This window comes from Schistocerca cancellata, chromosome 9, assembly GCF_023864275.1.
Source record: "Schistocerca cancellata isolate TAMUIC-IGC-003103 chromosome 9, iqSchCanc2.1, whole genome shotgun sequence".
Lineage (NCBI taxonomy): Eukaryota > Metazoa > Arthropoda > Insecta > Orthoptera > Acrididae > Schistocerca > Schistocerca cancellata.
In genome coordinates, this window is record NC_064634.1 from 361,688,151 (window position 1) to 361,708,000 (window position 19,850).

Here is a 19,850-nt window from a genome sequence, read left to right on the forward strand (position 1 = left end):
GAACCGCGCGACCGTTACGGTCGCAGGTTCGAATGCTGCCTCAGGCATGCATGTTTGTGATGTCCTTAGGTTAGTTAGATTTAAGTAGTTCTACGTTCTAGAGGACTGGTGACCTCAGAAGTTAAGTCCCGTAGTGCTCAGAGCCATTCCGTCGCGTGAGACCACCCAGCACTGGAAAGCAAGTTTATTTCCGTCATTCGCGTCTTTCTGCAGAACAGTGTTTCGAGACTGCGGTGTCTCAGTGTACATGGCGAATGTAGATTCCCAGGTGGTTATAATTAAAGTGCAGCTATTTAAGGAGGTCCGGTGTGGTCTGTAATTATCGTATGGCAGAGACGCTTGGTGGATATGCTAATGCACTAATGCGGAACCGATTTACTCGGGGAAAGAAATGGTTCCAATATCGTTCGCCAGGTGCAAATCTGGCGCTGTACAGCATCTAGTTGACAAATTGTGTAAGGAGTGTTTAATAATAAAATCAACATCACGCCTTTCTCACTTGGTTGACCTGTTCTGCCTACATATGGAAACATTTAAATACGTCATTGTGGCGTTCACAGCGCCAGATTTGCACCTGCTGGCTAAAACTGTAACTAATTTTTTTCCAGCGTAAATCGGTTCCACATTTTTGCAATAGTAAATGTACCAAGTTTCGCTGCAATACGATACTAACAACCCACTGTGGGCCTCTGTTAGTAACTGCACATCAGTTATAACCACCTGATAGCAATAACGGTAGTTAAAATGCCCTGGTAGACTAACGCCCAACTGAAGCTGCCGCGCCTCTCGAACAAAGGAAATAGAATCTCTCAACACTCAGAGACCATCTTACCGCCACACAGCGAGCTTACGTGGAGTGGTGTGGTGTGGGGGGGTCCTACAACTTCCTTTGATCAAGTGTGCTGATAGTGCTTCTACATTGAATTTATCCTAGTGTTCAATACCGTCTCGCAAAGTAGTTATTTAATATAGTAAAAGACTAATGCTACAGTGTTCATTCACGTCTCACCATCAGTCACTCCACACACTATACACACATTATTTCATAATGTAATATTCACACACTATCAGCTGACGTTAGCGCCGTAGTAATAAAGTTTCATTTCCATGTTGCATACCGCAACTTGGCATTTGCTTCTCTGACGAAGTGAGTGAATGACGGTGTATAATGAGCAAGACTTTGACCTCAAAATGAAGGTAAGATCGTACTAGTACAGATTTGGGGATAAGATTTTCCAGGAATGATGAGTTGTATTAAGGATACATTGAGTGCACTAAAATTTCGAGACACCACGAAAGCATTACTTTGGAAAGAACTACCTTCCATTTAAGGAGATCGTAATTGAATAGTTTAAGACTTTTTAGAATTTTTAACATGGATCACTTATGACAAATTATATCCGGTTTCAATCTACAGCGGCCATCTAAAGAAGCTACGACAGAGAAGAGTAGCCCTAGGTTACTGAACCCTGGTAAAATTTACAGTTGCAGTAGGGTATGAAATAGGACTTTTTGCACTAATATCGTATGTAACATACCAATAGAAGTACTGATAATTCGATAATGAATATGTAGCAGCAATGTTACATCAGCACCCCACCCCTTTAATGTTCTACGGTTAAGACATGAAACAAACGCAAATATTTTCACTAGTTCTACTTGCAGCTAAGTCAGGTACTACTAACATATATATGGTTCATACATATGGGCGGGAATTCACAGGATCTTTCAGAAGTGATAGTCAATATTCAGGGACATTGCAGGAATGATCATTCGAAACAAAAATGTTAGGTAAACATGGGCTGTAAAACCCATACCTTAAGAACTATGAGGAATTATTGATCTTGTATACTGTGAAACATCTCTCTTCCACTCCAAGATCTTTTCTTTCCGTATTTTGGGAGTCGTAGTACGGAGAAAAACAAGAAAAAAGCTTCCAGTAAACATGTGCTCAAAAATGCGTACCTTAAGTGGTATGAGTACTTTTTCATCTTCGCTACTTCGAAGCACAACTCTTATTATGAACGAGTGCTCATAACTTTTAAGGTATGCGTTTTAGAGCACGTGTTTACTGGACATTTTTTCTTGTTTTGGTCCATAGTACTACTGCCCAAAATATTGAAAGCACAGAGCCTGCAGTAGAAGAGATCATAGCTCTTACGGTATCCGTTATAGAGCCCTTGTTTACTTGAATGTTTTGTTTCGAATGATCGTTCCTGTTATAACCCTGAATACTGATCGTCACTTATGAAACACCCTGAATACACTCTTAAGAGAAAAAAGCGATGCGCCGTAAAGAAATTATCCGAATGGGATGGAAATCGGTAGATATGATGTGTCACATGTACAGACAAATAAATGAAACTTCTTGACAGATTAAAACTGTGTACCGGACCGAGACTTCGAAACTTTGCCTTTCGCGGGCAAGTGCTCTACCATTTGAGCTGTCCAAGCACGACTCACGACCCGCCTTCACAGCTTCAATTGTGCCAGTATCTCGTCTCCTGCCTTCAAAACTTCACAGAAGCTCCTCTGTGAACCTAGCAGAATTAGCACTCCTGGAAGAAAGGATATGCGGAGACATGGCTTAGCTCCGCCTGGGGAATGTTTCCGGAATGAGATTCTCAACTGAAGGAATCTCTCAAATTGAGTAAGTCCGTTATGCTATGGTTCACCACTAGCACTTATGCAAGCAGTTATTCGGCTTGACATTGGTTGATAGATTTGTTAGATGTCCTCCTGAGGCTATCCTTTACTCCATAATCAATGTTTTACGGCTTTGCCAAGACAATTTCCTCTTTGGGTCATTTGCGTCACTGATGAGAGGCTTTGGTCCAGATGGTTCAAATGGCTCTGAGCGCTATGGGACTTAACATCGGAGGTCATCAGTCCCCTAGAACTTAGAACTACTTAAACCTAACTAACCTAAGGACATCACACACATCCATGCCCGAGGCAGGATTCGAACCTGAGACCGTAGCGGTCGCGCGGCTCCAGATTGAAGCGCCTACAACCACTCGACCACACCGGCCGGCAGAGGCTTTGGAATCCAGCTCGCCCAGGAGTTCCCTGCTTAAGGAGCACGGTTTGCGTTATTTCCATGCAGGCAGTGTTCATGAGTGCGACATTTCGTTGCTGAGTGACATTTTCAGTTGCCGGCCGGGGTGGCCGTGCGGTTCTAGGCGCCGCAGTATGGAACCGCGGGACTGCTACGGTCGCAGGTTCGAATCCTGCCTCGGGCATGGATGTGTGTGATGTCCTTAGGTTAGTTAGGTTTAAGTAGTTCTAAGTTCTAGGGGACTGATGACCTAAGATATTAAGTCCCATAGTGCTCAGAGCCATTTGAACCATTTTTTGACATTTTCACTTGTCATCTTATTTTTCATCACAATCCCCGTCTATCGCCGTCTGTCACGATCATTCAACACACATTTTCGTCCGCGTTGTAAGACGACTGATGATGTTTTTTCGCCTTCGCTGTATGCGATATAAATATTTGACGTGGCGCCACATGGAAAGCCAAGCAATTTGGTTATCTGAGTTACGAAGACACCGACCATACAGCACGGCATAATCTGCCGTCTTGGTCACCATCTGCATTTATGTTAAGCATGCGCTTCCCGCGGTCTTTCCATATTGTTGTCCAGCCTCTGTAGATGGTTTACTATTATACTAGCGGAGGAACCCAGCGTTGCCCAGGTATTTATTTATAACTGTGTGTCCACGCCCGATCCACACAGTCTCTGGCCATGTGCTTAATGTTTACTACCTCGCATCTCCTGAAATATTTGTCGTACAATGATATCATTATGTAGGTACATTCCGTGGTATAAGTGGATAGTGCCTGCGAAATGTGTTGCGAATAGAAATAGTCTCAAAGATGGGATAAACTGAAACGTCATGCATGATGCGTCAGTTTTTTACACATATTATTGTTTATGACGCCATATGTCTTAAACTATGTTTTGTGTGTGTGTGTGTGTGTGTGTGTGTGTGTGTGTGTGTGTCTAAGTTCTACTCCTCTTCCTAAACCACCGGACCGATGTCACCCAAATTTGGTACACATATACGTTACTGTCAGGCGACCGTCACTGTGGGTATAAGAACCACCTACTTGTCGAAGGTGTGGTGGTGAAGAAGAAGCGTAGATGGCAACACGTGAATCCCCAGACTTTATTCAGTATTTGTCAGGAAGAGCACTTAGTGACTTTCAATAATCTTTACACATAATGAGAGTCTTATAATTAAAAAAAAACCTTAACTCCGCCCTAATAGGCCAAAGGGTACTGACCGACAGCCGTGTCATCCTCAGGCCACTGACGTCACTGGATGCGGCTACGGAGGGGCGAGTGGACAGCACGCTGATCTCCCGGCCGTCAGCTGACGAGACCGTAGTCGCTACTTCTCAATAGAGTAGTCCCTCAGTTTGCATTACAAGGGTTGAGTGCACCCTGCTTGCCAACAGTGCTCAGCAAACCGGATGGTCACCCATCCAAGTCATAGCCCAGCCCGGTAGCGCTTAGCTTTGCTGATCTGACGAGAACCGGTATTACCACTGCGGCAAGGCTGTTGGCAGGCAGTAATAAGGTGCTTTTACCGCATGAACGGTGGAAATGTAGCATGCGAAAAACATTTTTAGTTTCATTATTTTGTAGGGGTTGCCAGTGAGAAATAGTTTCGTAAAGGTTTGAGATTATGTTTAAAGTTTACCGCAAGTCGCTAAGTGCTCTTTTTGACAAATGCTGAATAAAGTCTGGGGATTCACGTGTTGCCATCTACGCTTTTTCTTCACCCCCACCGCTCTGAGAAGTAGGTGGTTCCTATACCTACAGCGACGGTCGCCAGACAGTAATGTACATTTCTTTCTTCTTTCTTTCGCTTGTGCCTTTGTCCCACGGGTATGCAGGGTCAGCATGGTTAATCGGATTTGGCACTGTTAGATTAAGGGGTGGCCGGATACCCTGCCTGCCGCCAACCCATACCCCCCAGGATGGAATTAGTGTACCCCAACTGCGACTAGTGTAATCCATGGAATAATGCGAAAGTGTTCAGATGTCTGCAAGCCATGTAACTGAGGCGAGACTTGGGGACCAGCCCGGTATTCACCTAGGGGGATGTGGAAAACCGCCTAAAAACAACATCCAGGCTGGCCGGCACACCGACCGTCGTCGTTAATCCGCCGGGCGGATTCGATCTGGGGCCGGCGCCCCTACCCGAGTCCACGAAGAAGCGCATTAGCGTTCTCGGCTTACATTGCGGGTTGCCTGACAGTAACGTATATGTGTACCAAATTTGGGCGACATTGGTCCTGTGGTTTAGGAAGAGGAGTAGAACTTACACACACACACACACACACACACACACACACACACACACACACACACATACATTCATTTGTATGAAACGTACAACTATTATAATTATTTACTTGTGTTACACTTTTTATCAGACACCTCCTCTACCTTGTCAAAGTAATCCTTCAATATTCAAAGGATTAGCTGAAAATGGAAATTGGACGACCGATTCTTCCCTATAACGTACACGGCAGACTATTCGGAATCACAGGGACCGAGAAAAAAGAAAACGCAGACTGCGCTCTGATATTCCATTCTTCGTGCAAGCAACGATACGCGAAACAAAACCTGCGCCCTAAAATGATTGCGTTTTCCGTCCTCGCCGGCACGGTTAGCTGCTCACGGAGCCGGCAGACAGCGCCGCCGCCCATAAAACGCCCGTCGCACATCCCGTGCAGTCCCAGTGCGGCTCGCATGACTTTCCGCTGTTCTCCCAGGTGGAAAGAATCGCCGTCCGGAAATGGATTTCCCGCGGAGCGGATGAAGCAGATCAGAAATACATTGCGGACCTTCCCGAATCAGATTTCCCCGCGGACGTGATGCACTGAGACCGCGTCTGGGCGGACACGCGGTATTGATTTCTGCTGGGGCCACACACTGAAAGGCAAACGTGAATCCGGAACGATACTTGCTGTTTCCTTCATCACCGGGATAGCGTCCCCATCGCCTGCAGCATTCGCGAACCGCAGTGAATGCGTGTCCACTGCTCTGGAGATAATGAGTGTGCTCCTCTTTGTCACTTCGACAGCGCTTTGAGGAACTATCATTTTCTTGTCAAAAAATCGCGCCCGCTCCGATAGCGGATTAAACTGTGGTATAAACAAGCACTTTGTATATCTTTTTGAAATACAAGTTTCATATAATGAAGATGATGTTCGGCTTGAGGGGCTGTTAACTGCGCGGTCATCAGCGTCTACATCTACATCTACATCCATACTCCGCAAGCCACCTGACGGTGTGTGGCGTAGTGTACTTTGAGTACCTCTATCGGTTCTCCCTTCTATTCCTGTATCGTATTGTTCGTGTAAAGAAAGATTGTCGGTATGCCTCTGCGTGGGCTCTAATCTGTCTGATTTTATCCTCATGGTCTCTTCGCGAGATATACGTAGGAGGGAGCAATATACTGCTTGACTCCTCGGTGAAGGTATCTCTCGAAACTTCAACAAAAGCCCGTACCGAGCTACTGAGCGTCTCTCCTGCAGAGTCTTCCATTGGAGTTTATGTATCATCTCCGTAACGCTTTCGCGATTACTAAATTATCATATAACGAAGCGCGCTGCTCTCCGTTGGATCTTCTCTATCTCTTCTATCAACCCTATCTGGTTCAAAAATGGCTCAAATAGCTCCAAGCACTATGGGACTTAACATCTGAGGTCATCAGTCCCCTAGACTTAGAACTATTTAAACCTAACTAACCTAAGGACATCACACACATCCATGCCCAAAGCAGGATTCGAACCTGCGACCGCAGTAGCAGCGCGGTTTTGGACTGAAGCGCCTAGAACCGCTCGGCCACAGTGGCCGGCCTATCTGGTACGGATCCCACACTGCTGAGTAGTATTCAAGCAGTGGGCGAACAGGTGTACTGTAACCTACTTCCTTTGTTTTCGGATTGCATTTCCTTAGGATTCTTCCAATGAATCTCAGTCTGGCATCTGCTTTACCGACGATCAACTTTATATGATTATTCCAAATTAAATCACTCCTAATGCGTACTCCCAGATAATTTCTGGAATTAACTGCTTCCAGTTGCTGACCTGCTATATTGTAGCTAAATGATAAAGGATCTTTCTTTCTATGTATTCGCAGCACATTACACATGTCTACATTGAAATTCAATTGCCATTCCTTTGCACCATGCGTCAATTCGTTGCAGATCCTCCTGCATTCCAGTACAATTTTCCATTGTTACAACCTCTCGATATACTACAACATCATCCGCAAAAAGCCTCAGTGAACTACCGATGTTATCCACAAGGTCATTTATAAATATTGAGAATAGCAACGGTACTACGACACTCCCCTGCGGCAAACCTGAAATTACTCTTACTTCGGAAGACTTCTCTCCATTGAGAATGACATGCTGCGTTCTGTTATCTAGGAACTCTTCAATCCAATCAAACAATTGGTCTGATAGTGCATATACTGTTACTTTGTCCGTTAAACAACTGTGGGTAACTCTATCGAACTCATTGCGGAAGTCAAGAAACACGACATCTACCTGAGAACCCGTGTCTATGGCCCTCTGAGTATCGTGGACGAATAGCGGGAGCTGGGTTTCACACGATCGTCTTTTTCGAAAGACATGCTGATTCCTACAGAGTAAATTTCTACTCTCCAGAAAAGTCATTATACTCGAACATAATACGTGTTCCAAAATTATACAACTGATCGACGTTAGAGATATAGTTCTATAGTTCTGCACATCTGTTCGACGTCCCTTGAGAACCGGGATGACCTGTGCCCTTTTCCAATCCTTTGGAACGCTACGCTCTTCTAGAGACCTACGGTACACCGCTGCAAGAAGAGGGCCAAGTTCCTTCGCGCACTCTGTGTAAAATCAAACTGGTATCCCATCAGATCCAGCGGCCTTTCCTCTTTTGGGCGATTTTAATTGTTTCCCTGTTCCTCTGTCGTCTATTTTGATATCTACCATTTTGTCATCTGTGCGACAATCTATAGAGGGAACTACAGTACAGTCCATACAAAGTCCCAATTTTTTCACACACCAATTCCTTTACGCAGTCCAATTGCAGCATTAAACGGGTAATCGGCCGTATAGCCCTCGAAATCTTTAAGAAATAATCTTGTGGTGATGTTCATTACAGTCGTGAATGCCTTGTGTCACGTGAGAGTAGGAGAGTCAATACAGGTAGTAACCAATGACTTCATCTCAAGTCGAGATTTTTTTTGTTGTGAAATCTTTGCTGAGTGACTGACACAGTATACATGTAAATCATTTGTAAATTTTATTAGTTATTTATGGAGTAAACAATTTAATTAAGTAGAATGGGTTTTATAATCAATATGTAATGAGTCTTTATGAGGTATATAAATGTGTTTTGACATAACAGATCGCAATGCTGCGTTATGCGCGATATTTTTTCTCTTTGAAGAGGATGATACCTTCTGAGTTGCTCGAGTGCGCGGACAAGTTGTAATCGAGTGCGGGTCCTCTGTAATTTTTATGAATGGACATATAACTGATAATGCATAACCTAGAGTTAGTTTAGAAAATATTCTATGGAACCACGGCCAAACATTGTTACAAACAAATCGGCGCGAAGTATCAGATACGCGGTAGGCCATAGCGCGTTATAGTCGCGTGAAGGATTAAGTGACACAGACTGTGATTTATTGACATTAACTTAATAATAAGTATCATAGAATTATCGGAAGGGATAGTAAGTGTTTTTGCTGCCTAAAGCAAGTGCAAGTTGATTTACTGTTTGAATATTATTCACGGAATAGTCAGCTAGTTGATACTTTGCTTAGCAAGCCATAAACAGATTGTGATAGAATTACCGGAACGATCATTTCAATTATTAGTGACCACTACACACACTAGAAAACTATGTACTCTCGTTGTGAATGACATTTGGAACGAGATGACTTTTGTTTGAGCTCCTTGGGATCAATAAACTTCATCCGAAGTCGAAACTTTACAAACTGTGTCGTGTTTCTTCAGTTTGGTAGAAAGACATTATAGTCTACTCTAATATTTACCTTTTTTTGAAAAAGGGAGCACTTACCTTTTTCTTTTAGAGGAATGTTTTTTGCTTCAGTCCCATGGCAGAGAAAGTAAGTTTCATATAGCAGAAACACATTACTTCTCGGAATTCGCTAAATTGGAAGGACTATTAGCAAAACACAGAGGTAATCACTAAACTGTATTAGAGTCATTTCCGGTTCAACAATAGAGAGAGTGTTTTATTTAAATGTGTATTCGTCATAATCCACTTCGCTCATGAAAACAATGAACCGTTTCAGAATAATTACATTTCTGTAACTCTTTATGATTAGTTACTTTTCCTTCATTTTCGGTTTCCGTAACTCAGTCGGTAAAAACAGAACCGTTGTAGCGTCACTTGATTGTTCGTCCGTCGGTCTGTCTGTCTGTTCGATTGTTTTAAATCCTGTTTCTCAGCAACGGGTAATCAAATATAATTTTATGTCACATGTTAAAGTCTACGGTCCCTATGCAATGTAGAAAAGTGAAGTCTGTAAGGTAATGCAATCGAAAGATATGGCCATTTATGTCAAATATTTTGATACTTCCAAACTCACTCAGCAAACCCTGCAGTGTACTTCCCATTGACCTAAAACCATGAAATTTGTCACAAAGCAAGGTTTCACACTACAGCCAAAGTAAAAGAAACCGAGAATGGTCAGTTTATAATTATATCACACGAAGTATAATGTTCTGGTCATTTGCTGTCAGACTGCCTGTCTGTCCGTCCACGTGTTAAGACTACTTTTCTCAGGAACAGACAGACGTATCAACTTAAATTTGTGTCACATACTAAGATCTGTGGTCTCTTGGCGGTGTAATAAAAGTTAGCTTCTAAATCATTGCAGTCAAACGATATAACCATTTACGTCATATATTTTGATACTCTCAAATTCACGAATTAAAACCTGTAGGGTACCTCAACTTGGCGTAAAATGATGAAATTTAGCGACAATGAAGTTTATTTCATTGTAGAAATAAAGGAAAAGTTAGAAAATAGTTGATTTCTAATTTTGTCACACGGAAAAATTATTTCTTTTGCATTTGTTATCCGTCTCCAAACGTGAAAAATTAAAACATTCTACGAACTCTCTGAATCACTGGTGCCTGTATCCTACCGGTATCAGTGTCGAAAACACGCAAACATTATCGAGATCCACGATTCGCAGAACTGCCTACATACTTAATAAAGTTACATTTACATCTACGTGATTACTCTGCTATTCACAATAAAGTGCCTGGCAGAGGGTTCAATGAACCACCATCAAGCTGTCTCTCTACCGTTCCACTCTCGAAGGGCGCGCGGCAAAAACGAGCAATTAAATTTTTCCGTGCGAGCAATTATTTCTCTTAGTTTGTCGTGATGATCATTTCACCCTATGTATGGTGGGGGGGGGGGGGGGGGCGGACAGAATGTTTTCGCAGTCGGAGGAGAAAGCTGGTGATTGAAATTTCATGAGAAGATCCCGGTGCAACGAAAAACGCCTTTGTTTTAATGATTGCCACTCCAATTCAGCTATCATGTCTGTGGCACTATCTCCCCTATTTCGCGATAATACCAAACGAGCTGCACTTCTTTGTACTTTTTCGATGTCATCCGTCAGTCCCATTTGATGCGGATCCCACACCATACAGCAATTCTCCAGAATAGGGCGGACAAGCGTGGTGTAAGCAGTCTCTTCAGTAGTCCTGTTGCACCTTCTAAAGTGTTCTGCCAAGGAATCGCAGTCTTTGGTTTGCTCTACCCAAAACACTATTTATGTGATTGTTCCAATTTAGGTTAACAGTAATAGTAATCCCTAAGTATTTAGTTGAATTTACAAAGATTTGTGTTGCTTATCGCGTACTCGAAATTTAGCAGATTCCTTTTAGTACTTACGCGAATAACTTCACAGTTTTCTTTTTTCAGGGACAATTGCCACTTTTCGCAACATACAGATATCTTATCTAAATCATTTTGCAATTCGTTTTGGTCATCTGATGACTTTACAAGATAGTAAATGACAGCATCATCTGCAAACAATCTAAGACGGCTACTGAGATTGTCTCCTATGTCGTTAATATAGATCAGGAACAATAGAGGGCCTATAACACTTCCTTGGGAAACGCCGGATATTACTTCTGTTGTATCGATGACCTTCTGTCTATTACCACGAACTGTGACCTTTCAGACAGGAAATCACGAATCCAGTCGCACAACTGAGGTGATATTCCATAGGTACGCAGTTTGGTTAGAAGAGCTTGTGAGGAACGGTGTCGAAAGCCTTCTGGAAATCTAAAAGTATGGAATAAATTTTACATTCCCTGTCGATAGCACTCATTACTTCATGAGTATAAAGAGCTGGCTGTGTTTCGCAAGAACGATATTTTCTGAATCCGTGCTGACAACGTGTTCATAAATAGTTTTCTTCGAGGTACTTCATAATGTTCGAATACAGTATACGTCCCAAACCCCTACTCCAAATGACGTTAGTCATATGGGCCTGTAATTCAGCGGATTACTCCTATTTCCCTTTTTGGGTATTGGTGTGACTTGAGCAACTTTCCAGTCTGTAAGTACGGAACTTTCTGTGAGCTAGCGGTTGTATATAACTGCTAAATATGGAGCTTTTGCATCTGCATACTATCAGAGGAACCTGACTGGTATACCATCTGGACTGGAAGCCTTGCTTTTATTAAGTGATTTAAGCTGCTTTCCGACACCGAGGATATGTATTTCTATGTTTCTCATCTTGGTAGATGTTCTTCATTGGAATTCAGGAATATTTACTTCGTCTTCTTTTGTGTATGAGTTTCGAAAAATCCTGTTGAATAACTCTGCTTTAGTGGCACTTTCATCGATGACTTCACCGTTGTTATAGCGCAGTAAATATATTGATTGCGTCTTGCCTCTGGTGTTCTCTATGTATGACCAGAATCTCCTTGGGTTTCCTGCCAGATTTCGAGAAAGAGTTTCCTTGTGGAAATTATTGAATGCATCTCCCACTGAAGTACGCGCTATATTTCGAACTTCTGCAAAACTTTTCCAGTCTTGGGGATTTTGCGTTCTTTTAAATTTGACATGCTTTTATCGTTGCTTCTGCAACAGCGATCTGGCCTATTTTGTATACCGTGGGTGATCAGTACCATCACTTATTAATTTATGTGTTATATACCTCTCAATTGCTGTCGATACTATCTCTTTTAACTCATTTCACAACTTTTCTGCCCTTACATGACCATATCGGAAGGAGTGCAGACTGTCTCTTAAAAAGGCGTTAAGAGCACTTTTATCAGCCTTTTAAAATAGATATACTTCGCGTTCCTTTTTGATGGTTGTAGGAGTTACGGTATTCAGCCTAGCAGGTATTGCCTTGTGGTCGCTTTCCTTGTATTCGTCATGACTATTGGATTATTTGTCCAGGATTATTTGTTGCTAAGAGATCAAGTATGCTTTCGCAAACCATTTACGCTTCGAGTGGGCTCATGAATCCTCAATATGCGAGTCATACTCGCTCCTGGCCATTTTTTTTTCATTCTAAACACTAAATTAAATTTACAGTGTCTATTACAATATTATTGTTCCTATTACAATATTATTGTTTTAATTCTTTCTTATGCTACCGCTTTAACACGTAGATGATTAACTATGTGTTACTCTGCTGCATGTATTTTTCCTATGACATCTGTTTCCACTCTCAGCTTGGTGTTCCTTTACTGCGGCAGAGAAAGAACCATAGGTTTTAGTGGATTCAAGTTACTATGACTAATTTTACATTCATCTTTGTACCTACTGTTATTATTACAATTATAAGAGAATTTACTATTCTTCTTTCTCTTAATTTCAAGAACCAGATTTGTAGCCTGTTGCCTCTACAAAAAAAAGTCTACTTTTCCTTGGTGTTACTGTATTTCTCTTTTCTTTAGGTCTATAATATATGTCTGATTATTCTCTCTTCCCCATTCGTTCAAGATACGTTTCCATTTTCTTATCCCATATTCCTTTCTTTCATTTATACAAATATATTTATTTACTTCCTTATTTCAGAATTCTTTATTAGATCTTTCAGAGTGCATCATTTTACTTAAAACTTTCGTTTCAGCTGGTTGTATCCTTCTTTGGTTTTTCGTAGTTATTGTGCAGGTACCAATTCCGTATGAGAGCAAAGGTGTTGCCATGACTTTGAATAATTCTGTCTTTGTGTCTTTCTTGGTGTTATTGGTTAATGTTCTATGTATAGCGCTCAATATAATATGAAACCTGTTTAACTTGTTGAAGGTGATAGTTATCATACTAGTACATTGTATCACGTCCTAATAACTGAAAGTGACATATCAGTACAAATGATTTTCAATTTAGCACTATTCTAAAACATGCATGGCATCTTCCCTTAAAAGCCATAGCACTAGGTTTATTGTTTGGTATTTTTAAAATATTATATCCAACTGATTTTAGATCATGAACGGTCTTTGTGAAAGTTTTCGGTCTTCAGCAAAGAGTATAGCCTTTCCCTTATTTAACTTATTGTTACCGTTGTCTAGAAATGTCCTCCAAATATGTATATATTAATTCGTCTTTCCGCTGTACTCTCCAGCATTTGCTACATCTTCATTCCACATTTTCACACTTTTTTTCATCGTAAACTTATTTTTGTTCCCTGCTGCCTAATCGCCACTTCGTTCACTCATTCTTTTACGTTTTCCTACTCTGTATTTACATAATTTTCTGTCAATTTGTTTTGCAAACAATGCGCGGGTCACTGTTGAAATAGACTCCATACACTGACTTATTGCGGAAGATAGAGTTTAAAAACTTCGTCTTCCAGATCACTCCTCGTAATAGTTTCTTTCTTCTATCTAGTGATCGTGTTTGTCTTTGCAGTCACCAGAAAACGATCTATGTATGTATGTTCTCTTACATCTTGCAATAGTCATCCAGCTTTCTGTTGACTATGACGGCCAGTACTCTATCTACAGCCCGTTACTCTACACATAAGTCTAAAAAACAAACTGTTGGTAATTTTCAGTTTGGTACATGTTGTAAAGTGACGTGTTTTGTGTCGATTGTTGTTCATTACTACAGTCATTACAATAATAAACAGCTGAACTATTCCGACTATAACAGTTACTACAACCACGGCATCGATCGTTTTTCCATAGGAATTAGAGCTATTACTGAAAATTATGTTACTAACGCAAAAACTATTACTAATTCTCCTCCACTTATTTATGATAATGTTAGGGTTACAGACTCTTGGAGAGCAATTAGATAGTATATTTCCTTGTGTAGCTCCACTGTGTCTCGTTACTGTAGTCAGACACTCTTTTTTACATTTCTCGTCAGATCGGACATCCTTTGGATCCAGCAATAGTTTTCTGCCTCCAGACAGCATAGGGACGCGCCAGAGCGCCTCTGTTATATTTCACTGACTTTTCTCTTTCTTCACTTCAGATATGTGTGAAATCTTATGGGACTTAACTGCTAAGGTCATCAGTCCCTAAGCTTACTCACTACTTAACCTAAATTATCCTAAGGACAAGCACACACCCATGCCCGAGGGAGGACTCGAACCTCCGCCGGGACTAGCCGCACAGTCTATGACTGTAGCGCCTAGACCGCTCGGCTAATCCCGCGCGGCAACTCTTTCTTCACTGATTTTTCTCTTTCTTCTTATGTACGTTGGTGGCCACCTCCCTTCAGTCTTTCGGTATCGATGATGTTTCGTTGAATGGTTCGCTTTCTGACATTCGTTGATGGCCTAGCATTGAAATCTGCAGCAATTTGCAAAAGTGTTGCACTTCCGTAAAGTTGAAAGATTCTCTTCAGTCGTTGTTGGTACCGTTCTTGCAGGATCTTATTGCGGCCGCAGCGATGTCACCTCGGAGATACTGTCGCATCGTACGTGCTTCGACTATAGTAGCACGTCCAAACTCACTTGAATCTTGATAACCTTGCATTGTAGCAGTAGTAACTGATATATCAATTGCGCCAGAAACTTGTTGTCTTATGTGTTGGTGTTGCCTACCGCAGCGCCCTATTCTGCCTGTTTGCATACTTGAATATGCATGCCTATATGAGTTTCTTTGGTGCTTCAGTGTAGTAGAGAATTCTGACACGTATAACAGTATCCGATCCTATGAGCAAAAGCTTTCCAGTACACATGAGTCCGTAGCGGAGTCGTCTGTGAAACAGCGGTTCATATCTGACATTAGCGTCTCTGCTGAAACGTGATAATGTCGTAACAATCCTTGAAGTTCCTTAGCGAGCATGACCGTCACAGCTAATTAAGCAGTGTCCGTAGAACTTCACGATACTAATGTCTAGACAACTAAACCAAGTCAATACAGTCCCTGCTAGCACGTTTGATGTGTATATTTTAAGCCTGCGTTAGTGATATAGATGAAAACGAAGTTCTTCTAGCAGACATTCTGTAAAATAACTGTTGGCCATGATACCAAGCTGCGAACATTGTAATATGTAAGCTGAATATCATAGTTTAATACCACAGCATCGTAGTAGTAAACTGGAAACTTCCCAGTAGTAAAAGCATTATCTTCTTATAATAGATCTTTTCAATTACGTTGTTGTATTCACGATAGTTTTGCTACGTACATTTGACCAGGAAGGCGCAGTGTGATTTCACCCCCTCTCCAAATCTCAAGGTTCTATCCTTAGCGGTTGGGATGGGGTGATTATCAGGCAGCGAATCACTCAGTAGATTCCCTTATACAGGATGCTTATGTAACACCATGAAAAAATGTGAGATACGGATCCTGGGGTCGGAGAAGCCAGCTTAATGAGATATGGAAGTAAACTGGTCTACCGCTTTGTCTAGCATTACTGTTTTTCGGCTGATTTACAGCTATCATGGGACAAGGTTTACACGGACTGTGCAGTTACTTACTTGTTTATTTACGTGCACATTCTTTATTTATTGGAAGGAAACATGTAGGACGAGCCTAATTACCAGGAATTCATGACGCAGGCTTTGTTTACTTTACTTGTCCATAAGGTGGCTCTGTTTTATCGCATTTAAATTGTCCCATGACAGTACGTGCTGTGAATCGAGGACAGACCCTTTCATTACTCAGTGCTATTCAGACACTACAGTACAATACGACGGAACACTACCGGCACAGTATTTCCTAGTCGCTAGATTGGAAGGGGCGGTCCTATTCTATGGTCTGCGAGGTCACCTGACCTGAATGCCCCCGATTATTTCTTATGGGGCCATTTAAAGTCACTTCTGTATGAGACCCCAATAGATACAAAGATGGAGGTAGTTGCCAGAATTGTGGCTGCCTGTGATACGACTCGAAACACGCCAAGGATATTTGCCAGGGTGCGTCAGAAACTTGTTCGCCGATGTCATGTTAGCTGACAGCCGTCAGTTTGAGTATTTTGTAAGGTAGAGTAGAAACAGCACGGCCATTGTGTCAGTGTTGGTATTTGCAATTAACTAATGTAAATACAAAAGGATATAGTAATGTGATTTTATTCCTATTATCTCCTTAAGCTGGCTCATCCGACCCCAGGTTCCCTGCCTCAAATTGTTCATTGGAGCATCCTCTATGTCCTGTTAAACTTTTGCACTCTCTTACGGAAACGCCCTGTATACGCATGGCATTCATTTCAGCTGAAGACACTAAAATATCTCTAAAACTACACACCACATCAAAAGAAGTTGTAATTCTCATTTATCTGTCTCGGAGTGGGACATCCGACGACACCATGCTCGAGCCGCCACCCCACCCTGTGCGTGGGTGGTGGGGTCCAACTTTGAAATCTTCCATAGAAACCCCCGTTTTTTATTGCAGATTACTATTCTACGGCAGAAACTACATACGTTTTCTCTGAGTCATTTTCTTAGTTTCGCCACAGATGGCATGCAATCGGAGGAATGGAAGTGGGTACACAGTTGTAACTTAAGATATGGTACTCAATGGCTCTTGGATATCAAGTAGCACATAGGACCCCCACCTCCATGCAACGAGGGTAGGACAGGCCAGTATTTCATAACTTCTAATTGGAAACGCCATTCACAACGTTGTATCACTCCTACACATCGAACAGAGGGCTGCCGGCCGGGGTGGCCGAGCGGTTCTAAGCACTAGTCTCGAACCACGTTACCGCTACGGTCGCAGGTTCGAATCCTGCCTCGGGCATGGTTGTGTGTGATGTCCTTAGGTTAGTTAGGTTTAAGTCGTTCTAAATTATAGGGGACTGATGACTTCAGAAGTTAAGGCCCGTAGTGCTCAGAGCCATTTGAACCATTTTGAACAGGGGACTACTTGACGCACCATGTGGCAGTGGCTCAAAGTGAACGCTTCTCTACATTTCCAACTAGAGTGAGTGTTCAACCGTAGTACCGCCAACTTCAATACACTTAGTGATCCGCTTTTTAAATAACCTCACACTGGACAGAAGCATATCTGTGGGAAGGTCAGCACAGACGTTTCTGATGCGGTCGACTAAGTCTTCATGGTCTGTTGGTACTTCCTGGTACGGTCTAATACCTCCCGTGCTTCAGTTGCGAAGTGCGCCGGGCAACCATGATGCTGAAATCACATACGTTGCCGAACGTCTAGGGCAACATCCTGCCCTAGTACTGGTCATTCTTGTTCAAAAACGTTCGATATTTGCGTCCATTCAACGTGCCGTCGATAAAATACTGTCCACTGAACACTCGTTCCCCACGATGCCATACAATACGTTAGCCGTCTACTTTCCGAAACCAGGTGGGACTGTCTATACTCCAGTAATGCATGTTATACCGGTTAACACTACCATGGTTTGTGAATGTAGACTCATCGGAATACAGCACTCCCGCACAGAACATAGGAGTCGCTTGCATTTGTTGACGCGCTCATTGACAAACTACTACCCGGTAATGGGAACCGGCGTCATGACACTGTTGATGCAGTGACACGTGGTATTGATGATACATATGGCGATGCAATATTGTGACGATACGACCTACGAACATACCTGAATCGTGGTGTAATTGTCGGGCAAGTATCTGTGGGTTGTGGAGTACTGCCTCTAGTACAGATATTTCATTAGCTTCTCCTGTAACACATTTGCTTCGTTACCGTTTGCCGGTCTGAACAGTGCCATCGGACATAAAGGCGTTCACAACCTTGTAAAACAACGAGCGAGAGCAAACTTCCTTTGGAAAACGCTCAGCATAAAAGGCAACAGCAGCCTCAAGATATTTCCGACTTTCTCCGTAAATCAGGATCATTTCAATTTTTTTTTCTGTGGTAGTAACATTCATCGTCAGTTTCCACGTCTGTTCTCGAAATGATAGATGCATACTGCATACTGCGCATGTATTGTAATGTTAACAGCCGTTATTTGTTCTACGTTTCTACGATAGGTGAGCTCTGGTCACAGTGGACTGCATGTCATGTTATTTCGTAGCTCACTACACGGCCATGGTGGCGCATGTGGTCCCTGTTCGATGTATCCGAGGAGTACAACTCTGCGACCGGCGTTTCCAATTAGGAGTCATGAAATACTGTCATGTCCCAACTTCGCAGCAAGGAGGTGTTGTCCCGCGTGCCAATGGATATTCAGGGGCCGTTCGGTAGCATGTCGTAAATTACTATTGTGTACCCATTTGTACTCCTCCGATTACAGCGCCATCTGTGGTGAAACTAACAAAATGCTTTAAAATTAGAAAGTTGCGGTAAGGTCTTATGGGACCAAACTACTTAAGTCATTGGTCCCTAAGCCGACACACTACTTAATCTAACGTATGCTATGGACAACATACACACCCACGCCCGAAGGAGGACTCGATCCTCCAACGGGGAGATCCGCACGGACCGTGACAAGGTGCCTGAGACCGCGTGGCTAGCCCGCGCGGCTGCTTTAAATAAAACGCATGTAAATTTGCCGTAGTATCGTAATCCGCAAAAAACCGTCGTTCCATTGAAGATTTCAAAGTTGCCCATGCACGGTATGGGGAGGCGGATAGAGTGTGGTATCGTTGGGTATCGCTCTTCGAGGCAAATAAATTCGAATTATAAATTTTTTTGATCAGATGTGTAGTTTTCGAAATACACTGAAGCGCCAGAGAAACTGGTATAGACATGCGTGTTAAAATACAGAAGTATATATACAGGCAGAATACGGCGTTGCGCTAGGCAACGCCTATATAAGGCAACAAGTGTCTGGCGCAGTTGTTAGTTCTGTTACTGCTGATACAATGGCAGGTTGTCAAGGTTTAAGTGAGTTTGAAAATGATGCCAAATTCGACGCGCAACCGATGGGACACAGCACCTCTGACATAGTGATGAAGTCGGGATTTTCCCGTATGACCATTTCACGAGTGTATCGTGAATTTCAGAAATCTGGTGAAACGTCAAATCTCTGACAACGCTGGGACCGGAAAAAAATCCTGCAAGAACGAGACCCATGAAGACTGTAGAGAACCGTTCAACGTAACAGAAGTGCAACCCTTCTGCAAATTGCTGCAGATTTCAATGCTGGACCATCAACGAACATCAGCGTGCGAACCATTCATCGAAACATCATCGATGTGGGCTTTCGAAGCAGACTCCACGACACAAAGCTTTACGCCTCGTCTGGGCGCGTCAACATCGACATTTGACTGTTGATGTCTGGACACATATTGCCTGGTCAGACGAGTCTCGTTTCAAATTGTGTTGACAGGATGAACATATACGGGTAAGGCGACAACCCCATGAATCCATGAATCCTCCAAGTCAGGGAGGGACTATTCAAGCTGGTGGAGGCTCTGTAATGATGTGGGGCGTGT